Source organism: Pezoporus flaviventris, unplaced genomic scaffold (assembly GCF_033815535.1).
Source record: "Pezoporus flaviventris isolate CSIRO_AGI_PZ_B2104156 unplaced genomic scaffold, CSIRO_AGI_Pfla_v1 ptg000071l, whole genome shotgun sequence".
In the NCBI taxonomy this organism is placed as follows: domain Eukaryota; kingdom Metazoa; phylum Chordata; class Aves; order Psittaciformes; family Psittacidae; genus Pezoporus; species Pezoporus flaviventris.
This window is the reverse complement of record NW_026892619.1, coordinates 2,744,076-2,770,121: the sequence shown is the minus strand read 5'-3', so window position 1 is coordinate 2,770,121 and position 26,046 is coordinate 2,744,076. Positions and strand designations below refer to the sequence as shown.

General features: G+C 41.8%; 1 protein-coding gene across 1 annotated transcript in view; it reads right to left on the bottom strand.

Annotated features, from left to right (window-relative positions):
- Positions 1-11,935: 11,935 nt before the first annotated feature.
- RAB11FIP1 (RAB11 family interacting protein 1) overlaps positions 11,936-26,046 on the bottom strand; it is a 402,092-nt gene continuing 387,981 nt past the window's right edge. The window contains exon 7 of the transcript XR_009746777.1: positions 11,936-11,946. The gene's annotated coding sequence lies outside the window, so the exon portion shown is untranslated. The remainder of the gene's footprint in view (positions 11,947-26,046) is intronic.

The following is a 26,046-nucleotide window of genomic DNA, read 5'->3' as shown; positions in this document are numbered from 1 at the left end:
AATACCAGGAAGATGATTGCTTTGCTCATACTGAGCTTTTCTTACAGCGGTGGTGAGGGTGTGAATCAACAAACACAATTAGGGCTTCTTTCTTCATTTTTTACGTTGATAAACCTCTACAAATATTCATTATTCTGTTAGCAGAAGGTTGCTAATTTTATCCTAAATTAATGTATTCCTGTTGTGATGTAGATTGTGTTTTCTAATGCAATTTAGCTAGCTTTCTCCTTCCCTTTCATGCACTGATTTCAACAGCCAGTGTGTGGATAATGTCATTCAAGTAAGTAATAAAGAGAAAGGTCTCGCAATTGAAGGTACACTCTTCTCCTACTGAAAAATGTTTACCATTGTGTCTTCACTTCTCACGTAGCAACCAGAAAGCCAAAACTTTGTTCTGCAGGCTCAACCCCTTTTTGGGCTTTGAACCAAAGCAAAGCAGCTGCAAACACTGGCCAGCTGGTGCCTGAGGCAGAGGAGAACCAGGAGAGTCCATCTACTAGAAAGGCTTTTCAAATCCTACTATAACACAAAGTGAAATTTATGGTGGCAGGGAGTACACAAACAGTTTCTATCTTCTAGCTCCAGAAAATATATATTATACCAACCAACTTCTCAAGCAGAACTCTTACCAAGCAGTGAACCTCAAAGCACCAAGTGACACCACGCAAAACCAGCAGCTCAGGCCCACTTTCAAAGTCAGTGCTTTGTACTAGTGCATCTTCACCTCATGTTCCTAACTCATGGAACACAACTGCTTCCTTATCGCCAGCCAGCTCCCAAGGTGCAACCTGTGAGCCTTTTCTCCTCCTTCATCAAGCTAAGAAATCCTAGAGAATAGTTTAAATGAATAGTTTTTATTCACTTCTCATAGTTGTGTTCTATATGGGATGCCTTTATTAGATGTAACTCGGGAAGAGCCTCTCGCAATATGCAGTCATATCAGATTACTACACCTTGAAGCTTATGAAACAGACACATCTTCTGTTTTCATTCTAAACTCTTGCTTTAATTATACACATTGTCTGTTATGAAACCTTGTCATGTTGTCACCAGTGGCCTCTGTGCTGAACTTTGCCTTGTCAAGATAGCTTTATCATTCATAAATATTTCAATGAGAACCAAAGACTGCTTATGAAAGATTGATTTCTTACAGTTCACTGACCCTTCCTTCAAGGCCTTTTATTAAAATTAGAGTAAACCCATCCTAGATATCTGAGCATTAATTGTTAATATTACAGAACACTGAAACATACAGTCCTCAAGGAAAAGAGATGCACTGCTGGCTTATAGTGCCACACCACTGTAGAAATTAAAGCAATCAACAGCATTTGAGTTGTTAATTTTCACATTCAGAACCAAACTGAACAGACTTTACATTAAATCAGCTGGTAGAGCAACCTGACCAAGGCAACACAGGAGAAATTCTTTGCAGAAGAAGTTAAAAGGAAAGCCAAGAGCAAGGTCTTGAGTCTGGAAGTGTCTCAGACCCAGGGTGCACTATGCACACAGGTGATGCTACATGAATAACAAATCCTTCAGCTGATCAAAAGCACTGCAACAGTAAAGGTCTGCCTGTTTTCTTCACAGTAACAACATCTTAATAACACCTTGATAACATCTTGGCTCTGCTCCTCCAGGACATTTGGCTTTCCCAAGAAAACCTCCACTGTTATCACATACCTCAAGGACAAACCCCTGCAACATGTTTACCTAAATGTCTTCTTTTGGGTATATCTCTGATCTATGGGACATATTTATGATCATGATCTGATCCCTCCTTTAATTTCACATCAGTAAACACAACTAGGAGTTCACTAATGTCATTTAGTATTGTATTTGTAACCTGTGTGCCACATCCAAGGAGGATACATAAACTACAAATTAATCTGCTATTACTCCATCCCTAGACGTTGTATTTCATCACTGTAGGGGCAATTGCTAATTTACATAAAACTGCTATCAAGACCCTAAATTCAACTGATCCTTGGTTGTTAAATGGGGTTAGAGAAAGACAGGGACATCATTACCAGTTTGAATGTCTTTTATTTACTTCAAGTCATATTTTAATGGAATTCTGTCCGGAATGCAGACCTGTCCTTGTACTCGATCTCTCTACTACAGCTATGCCAGATGGCTTGCCAGCCCTTTGGGGAGCTCTGTATGCCAGTATGCCCACCTGCAGGAGCTACAGACAGCAGGGGTGAGAATTTTCTGCCCACTTTCACCTTTAAAAAGAGTTGAGCATTAATCAGCTATATTCAACATATTGATTGTTGTGCTAATTTCATCAATAAAACCCCTCAGGTTTGGGGAGAGGATTAAGCCCGGTGTTGTACTGAACCTGTCAGCACTGACATGCTGAAATCTAGATGAATGCGAACAGAGGAAACGGTTGGTTTGTTTGAAACCCCACATGGTAACTTTTGAACCTGGAGCAGAAGTTTCCTCGCAGGTGGATAAATAAACAGGAGCATCTTTCCTCCTCTCCATTACTCATGCAGAAAATCTCCTTTCCAGAAGAACCTGGAGTTTTTATGACGAGCAGCAAATTGACACTTGAAAGTCCTGATTATGGGCAAGTTCTGATTTCACCGAGAGATTATGAATAAATTGCAGAGCCCAGCATTATTTAATATGTAGCTCATTTCAGGGGAAACGATTACCCCATGAAGATAAATCTGAGCTGCATGCCAAGTCTTCAGTCTTCCTGGGGAGGAAGCTGGTCCCCTGATTACTGAACCTGAACACCACAGCAAGAGATTCAGGACAAGCATTAAAAGAAAAAGGAGGAGGAGAGAGAGAATGCAAGAAGCTTACACTGTGTTAGCACTGTTGATTGCACCAGGGCCTTTTCTGCTTAGACCAAGAAAGACTTCAGTGCTCTTTGTCTCCTTGGTGCACTACCCACACAACACAGTAATTAAATTATTATGGGGGCTTCTTGTGAATTGGGGCACACTTTGTTAGTACAGGGCTGCACACAGTTCACTGTCTGCTGGCACATTAAGTGCACTTCCTATCTCTGGACTCCTATCACAGCCTATCATAAGCACATCACAAATATAAGTTAATTGAACTGTGCTAACCTGCAAAGGAGGGCCACCAGATGAATGAGCCAACAGTTCAAGTGCTAAACTGAGACCTGGGTAATCTATTTTCATGCCCTTGCTCCCTCTTGTCTCCTGGTTGCTTTATTAACTCCTAAGCAAGTTACAAAGCTTTTCATTAGCAGAGTATGCTTGCTTCTCCAGAAAATTCCAAATAAATCCACATACTAAAACCCCATTAACTCCATGGCAAAACCCCCACAGTATCTTATTCCTCCCCATTTTCAGAAGCGTCTTTTAATAACATTATGTAGCTATAGAGTACAAAAGATGCAGGAAAAAAATGAGATAACCTCCTGGCAAACTGCAGAGCTCTCAGCAGGGGCTGTTGCATCATTTCAGTCCCACTTAGGACACTGCTGCAAGACCTCTGGAACCAATGCACTCAGCATCTTCCAATACTACAGTTAATTCAACTGAGTGAACTTCAAAAGGTTTGTTAAATGGTCATTACTATTTACTTGGGTCATTAACTTCAACAATGGCAGTGTGTTTGCACCATTGTATTTACTATAATTAGACTGCATATTATTTAATACACACAAAGGAAAGTATTTCAATCTCCAATCAACAGTACAATCCGAAACATAGCAGTGATTGAAAGCCAGATTCCTACTTATATATGCTCCGCCCCCCCCATACATATAAAGGGCTTCTTCTACACTGCATACTAGTCTACCTCCTCTGGGAGGAGGCAAATAAAGCAGCAGAGCTGTAGAAAACCAGCCATGAGGAAGCTGAATTGGGTATTTTTAATAGAAATGCCAAAAACCCACAAAGTCTCATTTGAAGACAACTTCTCTCTTGCACATGCAAACCGTGTATGGTGACACCCTCTCCTGCACCCCTTCTTTCAGTCTGTCGCCTATCCAGGAGTTAAAAACATCCTTTCAGTCATAATCTGTCAATGTCATCATGGTCCAGCACCTTCCATTTGCCTGGCAGCGCTCTCCAAATGCCACTGCTGTTCAGAGCTCTTCCCTTGTCTTAGTTTCTAAATTCTGTGGTGGCTGAACACATGGAACAAACCCAGGGTATTGCTCTGGATGAAGATTCAGGGTTCTTTCCCTGCACAGGAAAATGCTGTGATGCTGCAGCATGAGCACAACCCCAAGAAGATAACCCCCAAAGTGGTCATTAAGTGCCTGGATCTGGGAAGAATCATATCCACCTCAAAATGGCTTAAGCTGAGACAAGCCAGAGAGTCTACACATTCCCTCTGGACACACAGCAGCTGGCAGAAGTGAGCTCATTGCTCTTTGCCCGCAGCGTTCCACAGCTATCTTGTCAGCAGTCCAGCACTAACAAATTGCATCTGCTTATTTCTGCTCTTGTCTTTAAGGTGGCTGCAGATTATTTAAACCTGTTCTCCCTGCAAGTACATTTGAGCACATTCATGCACCCTTTGGGTCTGAATTTGCAAGGACCTTTGGCATTGTAAAATGCTCTTATGGATGCCATGACAAATCAAGCAGGAATCCCTCAAGCCACCTGTGAAGACAAGTAGCAACTCTTGAGCAGATGCCACAGCTTCAAAGTCTGCTGTATTTTCCTTTGTGACTTTAAATGTCTAAAGTTTCTTTCAAATTTGAACAAACTCATTCTGTGGTTATTAAAAATCACTGCCCCTCCTACCAAACAGGAGAGTGGCGTCACTCAAAGACATGGCTTTCAGCTCAAGTCCATAGGCTACATGTTACATGGAGAAGAACAAGAACACTATAATACACTTTTAATCTGTCACTGAAGAGGTTACATGTTGGGAGAACCCAGAAAGGACAGTCAAAGGGCTCAGACTGCTAGAGAATGCCAGAACTTAAGTGGCATGTGCTAAACTCCTGATCCCTGGGGACGTGGACTCAGGTCAGGTTAAAGGAATAAAGTCATGGATACTGCGAGCCTTGGTGCAGTGACTCTCAATGAAATGGGCAGGTCTGTTTAAAGAATAATGCATCAAGATCCATTTCCCATAGGCCATGGATCACCCGTGACAGGTTACACACATCAGCAACTGGACAAGATTTTAGCTGGTGGCTAAAAGGCAAAATAATCCCACAAAGAGCCCCTGACCAAATCTTCCTGCTCTGGGTGCCTGCATGTTGCCCACTGATTGTTTCACAGTCGTGAGGAAAAGAATCATAAAACATGGTGAGGGATTTATTTTCCCTTCCCAGAGTAATAAGCAGTTGACACCCATTTAAATATTCAACAGTGCAAGTGTTCTGCCATTTAGTCTCATCACGTTGCCACAGTGTGGAAACACTGGCTCAGTTCACCTCTTAGATTTCCCAGTAGAAATAACACAAACCTGGTGTGAACTGAACATTTGTGATAAGCAAACTTCCTCCTGCTGTTCATGAACTGAAACCTGAACGCAGGCAGCAATGCACAGCCTCCACTGTTTTCCAAATGGCTCTCGCTTCCATACCTTTGCAGAGACCAAAAGCTTAATGGCTGCGCATTTGCTGTCTCGTTTCCTAAATTCTACCCCTTACAGCTACTCAGAAATACCCTATGAATATCCATTCCAGTAGACTTGCAGCCAAAGCTGGACTGAGGTATGTGGCAGAAGGCAGGAGGGCTATTTATTTAGCTATTCCAAATGCCAAGGCACAAAGAAAATCTCTGGGACCTAGAGCAAGAAACAGTGCTCCTGGTTGACACCCAAGATCAGGAAAGCACCATTTCTGCTTATCACTTCAAGTCTCACCAGCAGGGATTGTTATTGCTGCATTAGGCTGACATCTGGCAGAGAGGTTGGGAGAAAGGGGAAATGGAGAAGAGCAGAGCGAGAAGTTGCCAAGAAGACGTAATAAATTCATTTCTCTGACGCAAGACCAAGCTTGTCATTAAATGTCAAGTGCTGGATTAACAGCTGTGGGGGACCAAATCTCTGCTTCAAGCCATAGGCTCTCAGCAATACATGGTAAAAATCCTCCCCCATTAACACTGCCTCTAAATGGCAAAGTATTTTGCTCTGGTTTCAGTACGGAGTTGGACTGACTGTAGGCTGCAGATAATCATACCCAGAGCACCTATGCATAAGAGATGGAAATACCAGTTTGCATTTTGACAAGTATGAGCAAAATGCAGTATGTCACTAGTAGGTAACACATGAAACTACACAAGACCTGGCTTTAGATGTCAAATCAGGCGTTTCTGATTTGAGTGTGGAATACCCGAATCTCACCCCTGTCCCACATCAGTCTTAGATCAAGCTTTTTAGCCTTAAATGGGGAAAAGAAAATTCATGATTAAGCCAACTAAAAGGCTAAAGGAGGCAGCACCTCGAAGTGACCACATAAAGGATTTCGCTGTGGTTTAGAGTTCCTATCTGCACCCCTTGCCCCTTAAATGCAGCTAGAAGTTTTGCCCACTGTCCTACAGAGAGTCAGGCTGGTCCCTTCTATCTTTGTTCCTTCTCTGTCCTTGTATTTCGTTCTAGGTGAAATGAGTAAACAGCCTAGGAACATGCTCAACTTTGCAGTCTATCTTCCTATTCATAGTCCAGGCACTGAGGCCAGCCTGAGGCAATGCTGCTGAACATGCAGCAAATGCCAAGAAAATCATCATGGACTTTCCTTTTTTTTTTCTTCTTTCTTCCTTAATTTTTATCTTTTTTGCCAACAAGGTACCCATTGAAATTCAACAGCCATTTTACTGAAGCACTCTTGATGCTGGGTGACCTTTGTTTGACATTTTCTTTGCATATGTGCACCAGGAGAGACCAATCCACCCTTTAACAACTCCATAATAGAGCAGCATGGCCATGGCAGGGAATGATAAAAACTGCTGTGATGAGTGCTAATTCTTGTGGCATTGGAAGGCTCCTTAAATCAAAGCGCTGGAACTGAGAAGTGAGGAACATAACTACAAGGTTTATTGATCATTCCTTACTACATGAGCATAATTCTACCTTCAGAGAACTCCACAAATCCCTGTATTTATGGTATAAAGTAAAGGTAACAACTGTTGAGGACAGCAGATATACAGGAAGAGTTACCCTTACAGGTACTTGCTTTGCGTGTTTAATATACCTAAATTATCCCTTGCTATTCTACTTCCAAACTAGTCTTAATGCTAATAAGTGACTGCCCCTGCTTCAGACAGGAAGGAGGTAAAATACACAAGCAGAGAGGACTTCTGCAGCAAACCCACCTATGAAACAGTACAGAGAAGGATTTAAGTGTGTCACTATTTGGGGGGAGTTCTGCGGGATTCTTGATTTAACAGAAGAAAGGTAATTAGAAGAATAAAGCTGTATAGCAAGCTCCCACAGCTTGTTTGGGGCTTTAAAATACTTCTGTACGTAGAATTATCTGCTTCAGAGACATTAAATGCACCAGTGAAAACTCTTGTACATCACCACATTGTGAACAGCTGACCTTCAACACTGGGAAATAATGAAAAATTAATGGCTCCAGATGTGCCAGTCCTGCCAGCAGACAGATGTTCATTTTACACACCATTTAGAAATCCCCAGTGCATTTGACTACACGATGATAAAACGACTAAATAATAGGAAGAAATGGAATAGTGCTCAGGAAGGGAAATCTGCACTTTTTCAAGATCTGAAAGCGCACAGAGACAAACAAGATTACAGAACGACACGTCACACAGGTGGCAGAAGCTTTAACTTGGGGATTTCTAACAGGACAATTAGAAATTGCCACTATCAGGGACAAGCCCAACAACTTCACCCGTGTCATAGCTAAAGATTCCAGTATAGAAAAGTGACAAGTAATATGAAGAAACACAAAACACGCTCAAAAATCATCCCTCCGTTAGGTATTTGACCAGCCTGAATGTATTCCTCTGCCATTAACTAGCATTTATCTTCTACTCTCTTCTTGTTTCTGAAGCTCTTCTGGCTTCTTGGAGATTATTTTTTGCTATCGTGCTTGTCTAACACAGCACTTACCCTTTAATGAGATACAGATAAAACTGTCCCTTGTCAGTCTGTGCTTGTCGTGCCTAGAGAGAGTTTTACTGCATCATAAACCCACAAAATGCCCCAGTATTTAAAAGAGATCTATCATTCTACCACTATGTCATCTAGGTTCTGCACAGAATTCTTTGCAACACAACAATAAATCCCTGCGCAGAAAAGCAATGGAAATACCTCCTGTGTCCTTCCTCTTCCACGTGCAGCCACCACCACCTCTCGTCCCCATAGGGAAGCTTTCAGTCTGCAAACGAGCATCTGTCTATGTGATACTGAACAATTTGTTACATTAGGTTCTGAAAGCATTTTACTAAGGAGCTTATTTATGCTTGGTGCTTTGATAATGACTGTGATCAACAAGCTTCCAGGAGGAGAGAGAGAAAAATGGAAGTTGATGGCATTTGAATGTAATTTCAATGTTGACTACACAAAGCTCCACTGTTCAGTAGCAACTGGCTTTGTTCCTTTGATTTTGCAAACAGTTGACAAAGGCAATTCTATTGACCAGGTAGATTTGATTAAAATAATGTATTAAAGTGTTCTGTGGGGTTCTCAGTTATACCCTCCCATCACCTATAGGGTTCCTCTAGCTCAGACAAGTAGTACAGTTTCATCTTAGTAACTGAAATATAGACCAGTTCCCTGCCATATCTTGTTTACTACTCATCTTGTCTCTCACATTGACTGCTTCCAAGTACTTCCAAGAAAGAAGGTATCAGCAATAAAATGTCTCAGCTGCAAAGGAATACACATGTCAGACCACAAATAACCTGCACAGGGAAGTTTCTCCTCCATCCAACAGAGCCAATGATTGCTTTTCAGAGTAAAAAACAGGAGAAGTGATACTGTCATTGATAGGAAAATAAATGAAGTCTGATTGCAGTGGTTTGAGAAGGATGGTACCAAGACTCACACATTTCAGCTCTAAATGCAAGTTACAGGGGAAATGCCTTGTCTTGCCGTACACAATTTTCTTCCTTTGTAAAAGGGAGTACATAATAAGTACCTAAAAGTGGAGTATCTGCCCACACAAGGTCATGTTACGTTACTTCCATTATCAGTGCTACTGCCTTCAGATTTCAGATACCCCTTCATATAAAAAACACAGCAGCAGAGAATCCCCTGATGCCCAGCACCCTCTAAACTCTGGCAGTAATGCAGAGTGAAAAGAAAAAACAGACTCAAGCCCTTTTTCCATTAGGCAGTGACTTCTAAACCCATCCATCTCTGTACAACAGCAAAAGTTGCTGGGCAGTAAAGGGTCTGTGCATTAAACAGAAGTGGTGCTTCTGCACAAACAGTGCTGATGTGCAAGTTTTGTTGGGAGGAGGGGGATTAATAATTATTAGCATCATCCTACAGAGGAAATGAATCCTCAGCTCTCCTGTTGATAGAGCTGGGACCAAGAACACAGACAGAAACCATTGTACAAGAACAAGCAGTTTAACAAGCTCAAAACCCAATGCCCTGTATTTTTTGGTCTTCCAGTTTCCTTATCACACATGAAGCCCAAAGCTCTCCATGTCTGACTGGTGACTCTCCTTGGAATCATCACCTCCACCTTGTCTGCACTTCTGGCTATACTCACACACTGCAGTCTAATGCTTCCAGCCGACAAAAAGTCCCCCTCCCTCCCAAAAATGGCCATCAGAAGAGACGACTCAGGCAGGACTTGCTCATGAGAATGCCCCCCTCTTTTTCTTTTAAATCGTAGAGAATGGAGCTTCCACTTGTTGACAACAGCTCCTAAAAGATGCAGAACTTGCACAACAACACCAGCTTCAGTCTTAGTGCTATCAGTGTGTCAGGGATGGGATCACGGCTCTGTTGTCAGTTGTTCCACACTAACAGGAAGCACAGCTAGCTAGGACGGCAGCCCATGACAAGTGACTTGTCCAAGGACACACATTTAGGCTGGAAACACGCTGAAAAGAGGCTGCCTCTGCTTATTCTGTTCGAGTGAAACTGCAGACCTGATACAACAGAAGAATGAGCAGTGTGCCCATGTTATGCTACCATAGGGCAGGAGAAGATAGGCATGGACAGTGGTCCAGTTTGCTGTCCTCACAGCCCTCAAAACGCTTGCTTCCCTGAAGAGCATAGAATTATAGAATCATAGAATAGTTAGGGTTGGAAAGGACCTTAAGATCATCCAGTTCCAACCCCCCTGCCATGGGCAGGGACACCTCACACTAAACCATGTAAAATGCATTTGTCTTCAATAGCCATTAACTGCAACAATTTCTTTACAGAGTTTATGGGGAATAACACAATGATTTGTCAATCCCCAAAAGAACAAAAAAAAAAGGAGCCCAATTTCTCAGCTGAGATTAGAGGAGAAAAAGAGGGAAGGGGCAAATCCTTTGAGCATAAACAGATTGTACTATTTATACACGAAACTGTTTTCTGCATCTCTAAACTTCCCATGCCCAAGTACTTTAATTAATTGCAGTGGTTGCTATGGTAACTTCCTAACTCAATTATAGAGCTACAAAGAGGTGCAATGTATTTATGACAGGTAACTCTTGCTGAAGCACAGAGCAGATATCACAAAAACAAAACCATTGTGCAGGCACTAGCAGAAGGTTCACAACAGACAAAATGGGCTTCTGCTTAACCACACGTGACCCCCCAGATCCCTTCCAACTTAGATTCCACCCACTCCGTAGCCTCTTGAGGGATGATACAACACGGGAGCATCATCAACAGATTTGTGCCAAACCAACTGACTAAACAAAGCTGATTTCCTGGGCTCCATCCTGAGCTGAGCAGAATGGCAACATGACGGGGGGAGGAAAAGCATTTTGGCACAAGAACTGTAGCTTTTGACAGGCTGAGCGAACTCACAGGCTTTACAGCTCCTGGGGAACTCAGCTTTCACAGGAAGCTGAACACCTTAACAGCTCTACCTTTACCAGGAGAACTCAACTACTTGACCCTAAAGACAGCATTCTGCTCTGCTTGACACTGCAAAAAATCCCAGCTCCTGTTTGTGTCTCAGTTCCCCATCGGTAAAATCAGGACTGTATTTCCCTATTCCTAAACAACATAAAGAGACCAAAACTACCAGCTGCTCCAACCCAGCATGGATAAGGTCTGGTTTAAGGTTACTATCAGATTAATGATGCAAAAGATTGATGATTTATGGCCAGTTCTCTCTGCCACCAGGTACAACAGGAGATCCTACTCAGCTGCAGAGGCTGGGCACTACAGAAGACTCAAAAGCCTAATGAAGACCTAATTACATCCCTGCATTAGAGCAAACAGCGTGCATCACAGTCAGTATTCTGCCTCCAGCAGTGATGGAGATGTTTCAAAAGCAGATGCAATCTTCCCGACTTGTGCCACAGCACTGAATGATCAACAGAAAAGGAAAGAAAAAGAAAGAAAAAGAAGCAAGAACAGCATTATCTCTTTGCCTTATCACCTAAAATCTGAGGACTGATAATCTGTACATCTATTATGGTGAAACCCCTCGCCATGTGAACTAGGTTCTAGTCTTTTCCATACTTGTGTTGCTCCTATCTTCATTTCTCTGGCATATTTCTCAGGAATGGACTCATATGACAAAACAGACATTACTTTTTCCAGCTCAGCCTCTGTCGTCTGTTTTCCTAAATGTGACTTCTAGTCACCGTGGCAAGATTCTTTCTTTTTGTCCCTCTACAGATCCTGTCACTTACATTAAGTGTCCTTTTCTCCCATTTTAGATTAAATGGCTTGTTAGGTATTTCTAAAGCTGTCTTTAGTGAGTCACAGTGATATTTCTTTCCCTCTCTGCCCCATCCTTCAAGGTCACACACAGAGACTTCAGCTTGTTTCTTAAAGGTTAAATGCAAGTTCCAGAAGAGCAACTTGAACTTTGGAGAGCTAAAGCAGAAAAAAAATCCAAACCTTCAGTGACTACAGTATTGTTATGTGAGAAAAGGTGAATGTGAATGATAAAGTAGCAGTCGGAGAAGCCGGACAAAAACCAGCAGCTCCCTTCCTGAACAACTTTATTTCTCTTTGCAAAGCAACTGCTACTGTTTTATACTCATTTCCAAGCCTGCCCTGCTCTGAAGAACACTGCAGCCTGCAGAACAGGAAGTTGCCAGAGGCATTTTATTTCAGCAAAGCCCCCCACCAGCTGTGACTGTACTCCCTGAAGGATCCTCAGTGTTAACTCTTCAGAGATGGGTATTTTCCAGTCTGCCAGGCAAGGAGATGCTTACTCAGAGTCAGACTCTTCAGAGGTTGAACAAATGCTTCTCAACAGGCATTTTAAATCAATTCCTGCTCAGCTTTCTACACCCTGCCTGTTGTTCCAGTTAAGTCTTCACTGTTCAGACCCACTAAAAGTGGAAACTGCTTGAAAAACTACTTTCATTCTGAGTCTCACAACTGAAAGTGTGTTTTCCCCACGCACGTACTCTTGCATCAGGTCACCCTATTTCATGTTCTTCCACTTAGAGGAATCCTATCTGTAGCCCCATCTCATTACAGATGAATTTGCCACACTCGTGCAAATGCCCTGTCAAATGAGAGCCTGGAATGACAAAAACCACAAACTTCTATGAGTTAAATCATTACAAAACCAACAGACTTTACAGCAAGAAACTGGCCAACCAGCTCTAAGTAAGGTAGTATCGTAAGTGGGCTACAGGAAATCTAGGCTGGGTTTATATACAGGCATAATTTGCTTCTGCCTAGCAAGGCTCCATCTTCACAAGTTTTTTTTGCTCTTTGGCTTTTGTACTCACATACAGGCTGGTAATTGGGTGTGAGTTTTACCTTGGCAGCATTGGTGGAAGCAGAGTCTAATAGGGAATTAATCCATGCCTCACTAGCATAGCAGCAGTCTCCAAGGGCCTGGATTATCAGGGTTAGCTTAGCAGCTCGCTCCTCTGTAGCACATTTTACATGACTGGGCATCTCTATGGGCCAGAAAGCACTGCTGAGGAATTCCAAAACCATCTTCCTAGAAAACACTGCTAGAGAAAGGCATTCTGCAATTAAAGACACAGAGCAAACCTGTTGGAGGTGTCAACCATGGTGTTCAGCTACTTCTGCAAGTTCAGGGATGACTACAGGCTTACAACTACTTTACTAAACTACATGAGATTTCTCCTTAGTAGCAAATTGATGATTACAATGAACAGCATCGTAGACAGTGAGCCCTTTCTATATATATTTCTATCTATTTATACATGTAAACGTATGTCTAAAAGAGACATTGGATTAAAATATATCAGAAAATGGTAGCTCCCTTGCTTCCATTTCCAGTTCTCACTACTCAATGTGCAAGGGAGATCAGCGGACCAGAAACAGAGAAAACTTACAATAAGAAATATTCCGTGCTCTGTGCTGAGAAGCACTAAATCTGGTATCAAAATTCTAAACAGATGAAAAAGCAAACTAAGTTACTTACTATATGCACAATGAGAGAATTCCACCCTTGCGCTGATTCAAGAAGAAAAACTGACCTTGCTTCAAGGCACAGATCGACCTCTAATGGATTAGGATTTTTCCTGCAAGCCAGTCTTAATTAAAAAGTGTCCAAAATCACTTTGCAACATAATTGTTAGTGGTAGCCACTACTGGAGAGGTTATTAAATTAAAGTACTACCAGACTTCATAGTACCATATGGCCATTCCCATGCCACTAAAGCAATCATTTTTACACATCCAGAGTGTAAATCGATTGCAGTCACTGGCTGCTATCCTTACCAGACTGACAATCTGGACAAGCCCCACCTAACCACCCTCTACATAGAGATTCCCCAAGGGAAGTGGTATTCTCAGAACTAGCTAGGACTATGCAGTCCATAGAGTAATACAAATAATAAGGAATGAAGCGACACTCCCATTGGTGGTAGCTGCAAGGCTTGGTTTTAAACCAGATTCACGTGATTCATGAGCAATCCTTGCTATTCAACACTATGGCCATGGGTTTAACAAGAGACATACAAGCAGTGCACTAAGAAGCCCAAACACAATCATTTCTGCTATTCACAGTTTTGCTTTTCAGATTTCCTCTCTTGCTATTGCTCTGATTCCTCTCCCAAGGGACAATAGATGTGGAAAACAGCAGGCTGACCTTTAACACTGCTCTAACCATTCACCTTCTTCAAGCCCTTTACAAACCAGCTAATTAAACCTATTGTTCACCCCAGTACAGAAAGCACTATTCCTAGCACTGGAGATCCAATTCTTCTCCTAATTGCATCCTGTGCAGGTCAGACTATCTCAATCAGCACTGCTTCACTGAAGCAAAAAGAGCTTCGCCAATTTACACCATTTGAGGCAGACTGGGTCAAAGGTATTCCTTGGAAGTATGTACAAAATCATTACAATATGAAGTATTGAACACCTTTCACATTTGACCAGGAAACTTTGAGAAGCAAATATAGAGATACTGAGATCCACCTAATGCCACCAAAGTAAGGTTGTACAGGAAGCTGAGATCACAGCCCGTGTTGAGATTATCCCTCTTCTATCTCCATTTCATTTCTGGTTTTTAAAATAACAAAGGCTGTGGAAACTTGGCTTAATACTTGATGTAAAGATGCTCACCTACAGCAACAACACTGCTTTAGTATAAACCACTATGCAAACCAGACACTTGGGCTCACACCTTTATTTAGTAAAGAATTACATGCACAGCATCATCACCTGCAGATTTAAACAGGTTCTGTCAACGGATATTAAGCAAAGTCAGTAAATAACTCTGCAGAAATTGTCTCAAACTCAGGTAAGACGAAGGCACATGTTGGTGAGCTCCTGTAGCAAATGCTAATAACCTAGAGTGTCTTTGCCCTCTATGAATTGACCTTATTACGTACGAACAGTTCATCTATAATGCATTTAACTCAAGTTCTTCCTGTTCTAATGAATTAACTGCACTCCAGTGGACTGCTGCTGAGAACTTGTTTGGGAAAATAGCTCCAATAAAAATCACATCAATAAGAACACCTCCAAACCATTTAACAGTCAGGAAATGCTCAATGATTTTCTTTCCCTTCTCTTGTCAGAAAGTCTTCAGAGGATATACACATTCTGTGATAATCTTTTGTAAACTGAGTGCAAGCAATGCTTTTTTGTGACTAAAAAAAAAAAGATATCTATCAGTAAGTAAGAAAAATAGGCCCACAATGGGATGCAATTTCTTCTTCAGGCTTAGAACATTATGTCCTTACACCACTTCATTACTCCACCAGAGTAAATTCTCTCTCAATGGCTCCTGACAACAGATGCCATTTGCATGATGGATCCTTACAAACCTCTTCAGAGGTACTCAGATAACTGGTAACGCCCAGCTGGTGTTTAGATGATACTATCTAGAACAATAATGTCTAATGGTAAGCAAACCACTGCCTTTATGGACAGCAGCCAGCTCTTGAGGATTTCTTGCACAATTTTGGGGAATACGTGGGTTCTCGCCAGCAGTCATGTAATACCTGCACAAAAGAATGTGCTAGCACCAGAGAAACACAGTGAACCTGATGATCATGGCTCCTTACCACAATGTACTGACTCTGGTTCAGTTACCGCCAGATCAATGTGGTGAAAGAGCAAACAATAAGGCAAGGATCATCATTAGTTACTAAAAAGAACTAAACGCAGTGCAAAAAACCAGCAAGAATGGGGGTGGAAGAGCAACTGGTGAATAAACTTGGCAAGCATAGACATGGATTTCATAGTTATTCCTCTTCTCTCTCACACACACCCACCCCAAAGCTGGGTGATTACAGAAACAGATGTAGAGTTCTAGAAAGCCAATGAATCAATACACAGTTAAATTACACAACCAGTAAAAAAATCAATGGAACCACAAGATATAAGAGTGGGATATAAAAATCCTGCTAACAATAAATAAAGCAAAGCCATATTTAGGGACTGTCTTGCTATCTATCCAACGTAGAGTTTGGGCACACTGTCAGCACCTTAGCAAATTACTATCAAAGAATAAAAGCCTACAAACAGTGTAGCTGTCCGGATCCATCTTCTGCTCAACTGCCAAACATCCCCAAACTTACAGGCGTTTCCTTTGTATACTACAGAGTTTCTGAACACAGCACACATATAACTACCATTTCCATTAGGATTGATGTTTGAGAGGACTGGATATGCCTAGCAACCAAGTTGGACCACACTCAAAAGGTGCATGCACTTTCAACTGTATCATCTCAAATATTTCAGAAGGATTATTTTAAAGCCTGCTTTTTCTTTGCTCCCATTTCTTTTTCAAGACAAAGGGAGAGAAAAGAGAACTGCAGTCAGATTAATGTATATTTATAGAATGTATTGATTGCACTGTTTGCTCATACTGCTTCTGGAAACCCAAAGTGGACCCTATATCCTTAAGGGGCTCGATTTCCTCCTCACCGATTCATCTGTAACCATTTACTTAACTATGTCTCTAAGCATCAGTGGTCACCCTGATTGCAGTGGGACAATTTATTTCCACATCACACTCAGCTTTCGGTGCTCCTATAGAAGCCATGAGTTTCCTACATGACATTTGAAAGGGCTGTATGATAATATTCTTCTTGAGAAGCTAATATTCAGAATCCAAATCCTAAATAGTAGTCAAAATTCAATAAAGGCAATGAGGTGCACATGCATGTTGTCATCTGGATGAGGACACGCTTTACCACATGGAAACAGCGAGCATGGGTGTACACACAGAAACGGATTGGGACTCATATTGGAGGTCAGTGGGTTGTTTTCTCTCCCTTTGCATTATACAAAACTGAAGAGCTACAGATTAGTGATACTGAACGGCCTCAATGCCTACATTCAGCTCCTGGCAATCCTTCTACTCCTTCCACAAAGGTCCCTTTGTGTACATTGTGTATGCACATACATACTCCTACATTCAGACATGCGCCCTTCGTGAGCACAACAGAAATCGTGGATCCTTTCCTCATTATCATTTCATAAGTTGCAGGATTTAAGGCTTGTTTGTGTTAGAGCTGCTGATGTTAAAGTAACACTTACCCTGAAGCTTTCATAAAATTTTCAGAACTGCTATTATTTTTAACCTCCTGCCAGAGGCAAATCTTCCAGCCGAACACAGCTGAGAGGGGTCATCTGTTTCCTCCTAGTAAGCAAGCTCCATTTCCTTATCAGGGCAATAAATATTACCACCAATAATGTAAGTGCCAAACAGTTCCCACTTCCATTGCCACCACGGTAGAACATTGTTTCAATGATGTTTGAGTCAAACTGCACTTAGCCCTTAAAAACTTACCTTGGTTTTTAAGGGAAAAGAAATGACAGTAAAATTAAACCGTTTCCCATTCAACAGTGGGGTTTTTTTTTATACACATTCTGGGTAACAGCTCCTGTTCTTGTCAGGAGCTACACTCACATCTTCACAATTAGTCATTTAATTCAAATTGGTCTACAGAAATCGTAGGTTCTTTTGAAAGCTATAGCATAAGATCATTAAACCATACAAAAGACTTCATCTGTTGGGGGAAAAAATATGTATACAAAGGAGGGGAGAAAAGGAGATCTCAAACACAGCAAACTGACAGTATTTTCTACCTTAACCTCTTCAGCTATAGTTGCTAAGTAACCATGACACACCACTGTGTATTCTCTGCAGTGTCTGGTCTACAGCCTGACAGTTTGATTAATTCTTCAGAGTACCAGCCCTGCATGGTGAATATTTTAACTACTTAAGCATTTATGGGGGGTACAGGGGGTGAGGAGAGGGAAATGCACACACAAAAACCCCCACAAACGTCTATGATTTATAACTTAAGTTTTATTCCGAAGCTGCTAGGTAGGAAACTAAAATCCTCTTCCAACAAAGGAAGGTCATGCACAGTTATTTCTTCCTCTATGACTTTTTGACTCTCATATCAGTAAATACATTTCTCCATCCTCAAAAGCATGCCTGTTTAATTATGGATCCTGGGTGTCAATATTTGTAGAGAAACAGTAAAAAAAAAACCTACAATGTCACTGCATTGTCCTCTAAGTGTCCACATTTCTACACTTCATGAGGAAGTTTGAAAAGCAATGAATATTCCTGTGTCAGTGGACAGGTAAAGCAAAACTCGCTGGTTCGACCTGTTTACACCAACTTTAGTTTCAAGATTTCCACGAACAGGAGATTTAATTAATACAGACTTTAATAATCCTTTCACCTCTAGTTTCAAGCTTTTATGGCATTCTGCCTCCCTTCCCTTTCCCTCCCCATTTGGACACTCTTTTGGGAAACAGAGAGAGAAGAAATGCAGGACTAGCTTAGAGTAACACTGTGCAAGCCATCACTACATCAGCTACTTGAGAGACAGCCAGTGCTGGGTGAGGTGTCACAGAAAGGCATGGCCACATGAAGGATGGTGGAGGAAGAAGAAACTTCTTCCACACGGGGGGGTTCCAAAGCCAGAAATTGACTGTATTCAAGCTAGAGTTTGAGCAGGTACTGGGACCAAAGTAGGTGTCTGCTGGATCTTCAACAGAGGAGACTCTCCGGATGACCAACAGCACTCACAGCCACCCCAGGTTATCACGTGTTTGCTCCTCTCCTCTGTGCCAGTGCTCCCATATCCAACTTTAAGCAGACAGAGCAGTAATAAAATATTGTGTCTTTTAAGTTGCTCCACCATTTAAAGAAACTATGAATGGAAAGTAAAGACATTCACAAAACAAGCCTTTTCCTAGCTACTCCCACCTCGTATTTTGCAAAGAAAGCAGTGTTTCTCCGGAGCCACTGACCTTCTATATGGTAATAGACCCTGAATTCCCTTTGTGTTTCCATTGTAATGTAATTGTGTCATGCCTGCTAAGTACAATTTGACTTAATGGACTAATTAGGCACTGCAGATTACTACTCTTTGAGCAATCAGTCTGTCTGGTCACATAAAATATTTCCTCATTTAAGGAACTTTTCTAGACATTAGGGTATATCCCCCATCCATGGGAACTGCTTTCCTAATGCAGGACTTGAAATGTGCTGTGGGATTTGCTAAAACCAGGCAAATCTTGATGCATTCTTATTTTGAATGCTCTCTGGTAGAAAGATAATATTCCTGTGAGGATTTTTCCTCGAAATGCTTTGTCCTACCTTTTGCTCCAGCAATTACCCTAGTCCATTGACTCAGACATCTCCTATAAATATTGACGAAATTAAAACACTTGATTCAAGTGTGTTCAACATTATATCTGGGGTATATTAATGCTGTATTTCATCTTTCTATCACAACAACCTAATAGTAGCTGCTGAAAGGAAGAAAGGCTAATGCCTATGTAATTACAGTTAGAAATCTACCCTTTGATATTACAGAAGGTCCAGAAGCAGAAACACTCTTATCAGAGACTGTTCATTAACAGAATGATATAAAGAGAGAGACCTAATACTACATGTCTTAGCTACAAGCTAACACATCTGGTATCGAGCAGCATTTCCTGACTAGACCACATCTCTATCCTTTAAGAGCTCTCTCCCAAGCAGCCAGAGCCTCTGCAGCCAGGCTTTCACAGAGCCTGCAGGTCCCCCCTCCAGCAAGCACTCCCCGCTCCATGTTCCTCTCCCCACACTGCATCCCATCAGCTGCAGTCACGCTGTGCTCAGAGCTGGCAGCTCTTGTGTATGGTCATACCTCTTCCTTCAGGAGCTTTCCCAGGGAGTGAAATGAAAATGGAATTAAACTCTTAAGAAGACCTCAGAATCCCAATTTAGATAAAATATTCTCCACTGCCTTATACCCATATGTACTCTTCACATATATAAGAGAATGAGGAGCTTCTTTATACGCAATTATAAAATGATAACATATAGGAACACTTGGAAGTAGGCAAACTTCAAGGTAGCTGGGTTTAGAGCTATTGACAAACTTTCCATGGTGCTAGAGGACAGGCCTCCACTGTATCACAGCTTTGTAGTTCCATGCTCAGGCTTGTCCTGGTTTTCACTCCCTAATGCACATGTTTACAGCAGATTTTTGTTTTCTAGGCAAAACCCGAGCATTCAGTCATAGTACATTCACTGTTATACTGTAGGAGGCTCCTAGTGGCTTCAGTACTCCTGAATTTTGTTTATGCTCATTTTACCCTGTTCTCTAAAAGCAGCTAGTCAATATAACATAGAATGTGCGGCCCAGAACCATCCTCACCTCATTTTTGCTTAGCCCTTCATTATCCCTTGTGGCTGCCTGGTGATGCCTCCTCTCTGTCTCCCACTGCAGCTCAGGTTTGTTACTGTTTATTGCAAGGGGTATTCCTTTGGTTTAGTTCACAGTACCACAGTATGCTAGAGATTGGAAGGGACCTTGAAAGATCATCTAGTCCAATCCCCCTGCCGGAGCAGGAACACCTAGATAGTGTTACACAGGAATGTGTCCAGGCGGGTTTTGAATGTCTCCAGGGAAGGAGACTCCACAACCTCCCTGGGCATCCTGTTCCAGTGTTCCGTCACCCTCACTGAGAAGAAGTTTCTTCTCAAGTTTAAGTGGAACCTCATTACCCCTTGTCCTATCATTGTTTGCCACTGAGTAGAGCCTGGCTCCATCCTCGTGACACTCCCCCTTTATATATTTATATACACTAATAAGGTCACCCCTCAGTCTCCTCTTCTCCAAACTATAGAGACCCAGCTCCCTCAGTCTTTCCTCATAAGGGAGATGCTCCACTCCCTTAATCATCTTTGTTGCCCTGCGCTGGACTCTCTCCAGCAGCTCCCTGTCCTTCTTGAACTGAGGGGCCCAGAACTGGACACAATATTCCAGATGGGGTCTCACCAGGGCAGAGTAGAGGGGAAGGAGGACCTCTCTCGACCTACTAACCACCGCCCTTCTAATACACCCCAGGATGCCATTGGCCTTCTTAGCCACAAGGGCACAGTGTTGGCTCATGGTCATCCTGTCGTCCACTAGGACCCACAGATCCCTCTCCCCTACACTGCTCTCTAACAGGTCGTTCCCCAACCTATACTGGAACCTGGGGTTGTTCCTGCCCAGATGCAGGACTCTACACTTTCCCTTGTTATATAGTTCATTCATTTGCTGAGCACAACTCAATCCTGTGTCTCTGAGATGCTTACTAAATGCAAAAGCCACTTTGGCTCCCTCTGATTGGACTTCTCAAGACAAAAAACTGAGTGCTTCAAACTCAGTTCCCTCTTATTTAAAAGAATACTTTTCATTAATGCCACTTTTCAACAGAACACCTCAAGTCCTTTTGCAAACACTGAACTACATACCAGCTGTTCAAGACCCTTAGTAATAAACCAACTTTAAAGGGTAGGTATGTCCTACACAGCAAGGCTTAGAATGCAGATTTTCTTTACTAGGTTTTATTTGTATATGATCCTCAGTCACAAATCAAGATTCCATTACATTTGTTGGCACACAAGCACAAATTAAGACCAGGCAACAGCCTTTCTCCACTCCTCAAGCTGAATGTTTGTTTAACCATCATTCAGGATACAGCTGCAGAAAGGGACAGGGATGTGTGGGCACATGCACTAACAGCGTTTAATTCTATTGAAATAGGTTTAGGATTTAATAATACTTCAGCCTCTTGAGTTAAAGAGACTGTCCTCAGTGAACAAGCATGCACATCCCTGTAAAGGATTTGATACAGGAAGTGTGTGAGCTCTGAATTCTGAAAATGACTTCCCAGTGTATTCTATTCCAGTCCAGTTACAGTGTCAAGTGTTTAACTTCTGTCCATTAACATCCCGATCAGAACACTCCCTGCTTTCATGTTACCTAGTTTGGATCAAAGCATGACTTTGCTTCTGTAACTGCATGTTCAATTATTAATAACTTATTGGCCTCACTACGGCTTAACACAACAGAGCTGATGACATTTATGAGAAGTGACATGTATAAATGCATGTAACCGAGTTCTTCCCTCTTTAAAGGGATCATGATGAAGGCATCTGTTGCACAGGGCAAAGAATTACTTTGATCAAAAGCTGTGGAAGAGCACAAAGCCAGAGTCTAGAAGTCTCCAAGGAAGAATAAAATTAATAGCTTTGGAGCCAGATTAATCTCCTGATTATTGTTAGCAGCCTACTCCAAAGAAAAAGTGATGTTAAACATCATATGATCTTTACTTGTTCTTGTAAAACAGCTAAGCCATGAAGTTCAGATCCCTATTACCATTTATACTTGCAGGTATCCTGGATATACTCCATATTTAGTTAGATTACTCCAAAACACTTGAGCTGAACTTGGTTGAACATTACATTTTACTACCAGACCTCGTCTCTTATTCACATTATTCATTAACCTTGATGAAACTGCTCAAGCCTCCAGCATGTTAATGAGAACCCAGTTCAACCCAACACTTACATTATTTGTTTTATCTTGAGGGATGGACAAAGAATTTTGGGCTGAAAGACCAGAAACTATCCCAAAAGCAAGAAATCACATTCATTCATTCCTCATTTTACTCTTAAGTCAAAATCTGGCATTAAAAATAAGTGAATAGTTCTTTTACGTGCTTCAGACCACCATATTTTTTACACAAATGGAGAGTAATTCTTCAACCAATTGGGAAGCAAATCTTCTCTTCGGTTCTTAGGTTCATAAGTATGCACTCATCCAGAATTAAAATAAGAAAGGTTGATAAAACCCCTGTACTTCACCTATAGTTTGTAGTTACAGATAACAGTAACGTTACCAAAACAGGTACAACAGAGATAGATCCTTGTCTGGGAAGCCCCGTCAGGGTTACATTCCTAATGAAACAGAACCTCACCCCTACTCTGTCCCATCACATTTCCAGACCATCTCAGTCATGCTTCCAAGTACCAAGGCAGTGGAGCTTCATAACTACAGCCAAGATTCTCTGTTCTGCATGAAAAGGGTTTTTTCTCACTGTAACAACCTCCTACCTGACAAGCATCTTAGTTGTCTGCCTTTTAATTATGCTTTCTAATATATGTATTGAAATCCTCACTGGTTGATCAATCAAGTGCAGCACCAGTAAACACAAATTTCACCGCATATTTCAAATGCATAAGGTGGAGATTATCAAATTGCAGTTTTATTCCCAGAAATTGCCAAGCTGGGTGATGAATGCTGGAATATTGTGGTGACATGCTCCTCTGATTAATGAGGTGACAGTTTTATGCTGTGAAATGGCAAAAGGACTCGACAAGCCTCACAGTTTTGCTCATTGACTAACAGCTGGAGTGATGTTTCCTAACATCCTCTCAAGGTTTGTCACTAATACATTGTCCTTGTCACAATCTTCTCCGAATGGATCGTCACACTGGAGCAAGCGGCAGCAAGGTGAACAACAGAAAGCAGAACTGAGAGATGGTCAGCCACCAAGAGCATCTTCTCACCAACCCAATCAGCTGAGCTATTGTTGGTTTAGGTCATAGCACACGTTTGTCTTTATTTGCTTGATGTAAAGCAGGATATAAACAAGCAACTGCATGGTACATTTCAAAACGGACAGTACTGTCCCATCACAATTCCCGGGCTCAATTTTCCTTTGAGTGGGGAAGCAATCTGGCAGCCATACAAAAGGATTCAGCACAGACCATATCCCTTCATAAAGACTGCACATATCTGTTTATAAGGCCTTAAACATTCATGAGGTCAGCTTCATACTATCCTCTTCCTGAGGCACTAGGGAAGGAAACCTCCAGACTCAAATTGTACCCAGCTTTCTGAGGCGTGTTCTGGCAGGCAAAACCTGAGGCTTCCTTACAGCTCCCGAGTGATCCCAATGTGTGCCAGAATATACATGCAAACCAGCATGCTAAGCATTGTTCTAATCTAGAGGAAACGAAGCAGAGAGGCTAATTAAAAGAAACAAGTTCTTAATGACCGAGTCAGTCCAAATTAGAGAAACAGAATGTTTCACTCTAGTCACTGGGATAATGGGTAATTCAGGGGTGGAATTCAGTATTTCATACTGTAAATTACTTTTACCACCACCACCACCAAACTACTGAGAAACCAGCAAAGAGCTCTGGGTGACAGGACTCATGTCCCAGCATATGGAAGGTACAGAGAAGGAGAAAAAGTTCTGAGCAAGGCTCTGTTCTGGTTTGGATCATTACGATCCAGGCAGCCCATGGTAAATCCCTCTCTGATGAAAAGAGCTAGGCTGAGTTTCTTAGGCAGATACTTAACTAGGGGACGTGGGCCCTTGGAAGCTGCAAGCTTTATTAACCATAGTGGCACACAAGTGATGCGGCATTCTAACATGGAAGTGTTAGCTTTGGCTTCAACACATTCAATGTTTGCTTCAGAATCAGCCATTGCACTCTTTAGGAATTGCAAAGGATATGCCTGAAGCTTCATTGAATCAGGATCTGAAGTCATAGGCTTCACTACAAGGTGTGTAGCACTTAGAAGCTGCAGTTCCTGTTCCATTTCTGAAGGGCATTGAAGTATTTTTTTCCAACTATCACAAGTAACTCCACAGAACTCAACATCTGATTACTGTGGGGCTAAACTTATACATAGGTTCATTAACAGAGCACGGTTGTATTCACACTGGTATAAGTATCCTTCGATATCTATTAGACATACTAGCTAGATCTAGTAGAGGAGACCTATTCACTAATAAAACCTGATCATTTCTTAACGCTACTGATCCAAACACACAAACCCCAACATAAATATTGTCTTATTATTTCTCACTGCTCAGCTGAAAGGTTTCCAAGTAATTAATCCAATGCCTTACACCTGTTTTAACTGATCCCCCCCATCTTTCATCCTTGAAAGCATAAAGTACATTATATTAAATCTTAACCACAGATGCTGCAAATCATCTTTGCTCCAGCATGTTTCTGTGCATTTCCTCAGGGTAATGAAGGCAGCTTAGAAAAGAAGCAGTAATCCATTTACAACAACTGCAGGTAAAAACCACAAGGTGCCTTTAACTAAGAAGAGCTGGAGGTACATACAGGTATAGCAAGCTGTGTAGTGCTGGATGTGCTGCAGTCCCTGATTTCTTCAATGTTAAATGAATTAATCCAAAAAATAATTAAACATCCTGGCCACATTTGTGTTCAATAAGTGGGACATGCTTAGTTTTACCTCCTCGTGAATTCCTCCTGATGAAGCACTTTCTGCTGCCACACAGACATAAAGCCATGTCTCTTGGTGATTCAACGCAGATCCAGCAATTAATTCCACCTCTCTGGGATTTTGCTTTAGAAGTTTAGTTTTAGGGAAAAAAATATCTTAATGTAAAGCTCTCTGTGAGGACTGATAGTGATTCCCCCCCCCCACCAGGGCAGGATGGAGAAAACCAGAGTAGTTAATCTAAATAGCTTCAGTGCTTAAATTCTTTTTATGCAGGTTGCAGACGTATTGAGGGTACTGCAGATGGATTTCACCTCTGCATAAACCAGCTTTCTGATTTGGGGTCCTGATTGATGCAGGGCTCCTCACAGCTCCTGTTCGGTGTGGAGCACACTTTTGGTTTTTTCATTACTCTAACAGTTCCTAGACACACATCTCCCTTTTTTTCTGGATAAAAAAGGTTAAAGCTGCATACCATATAAGTGTAACTGCAGGGGAGTCTTGCTCAAGAAGGTTTATGATCAGAATAGGAAAGGCAAACCAAAAAGGATCAAAACCAGTGGTATACACCTAAAAATGCGCAACTCCTCTCCCTGGCACCACAGGAAAGCCTTTCCAGGCTTTGCACTTGGGGTAAACATGCACTTGCGATTTTCAGGAGATGCCATCCTAGAAATACCTGCTGCATTTCCTACCAGGTCAGATACTTGCATTTGTATCAACAGCTGGTCTGTGGCTGGATTTACTAGTAACAATGAAACCAGTAAGAAAACCTTGTAGGACTTCATTACTTTTGGCTTTAAGACAAGCTCTTTCTTCAGATACTTGATGCTGTTTCTGCTACTTACTGAACAAGTTACCTTCAATGCAGTAACGCTAGGCTGAGCAGACAAACCCACCTGCGTTACATTCAGTTCTGCGGCCCCATTTTCCTTGCTATCTATTGTAAAGGCACACATACTGTAAATGGAAAAGTTTACAAAGTGTGTCCAGAAAG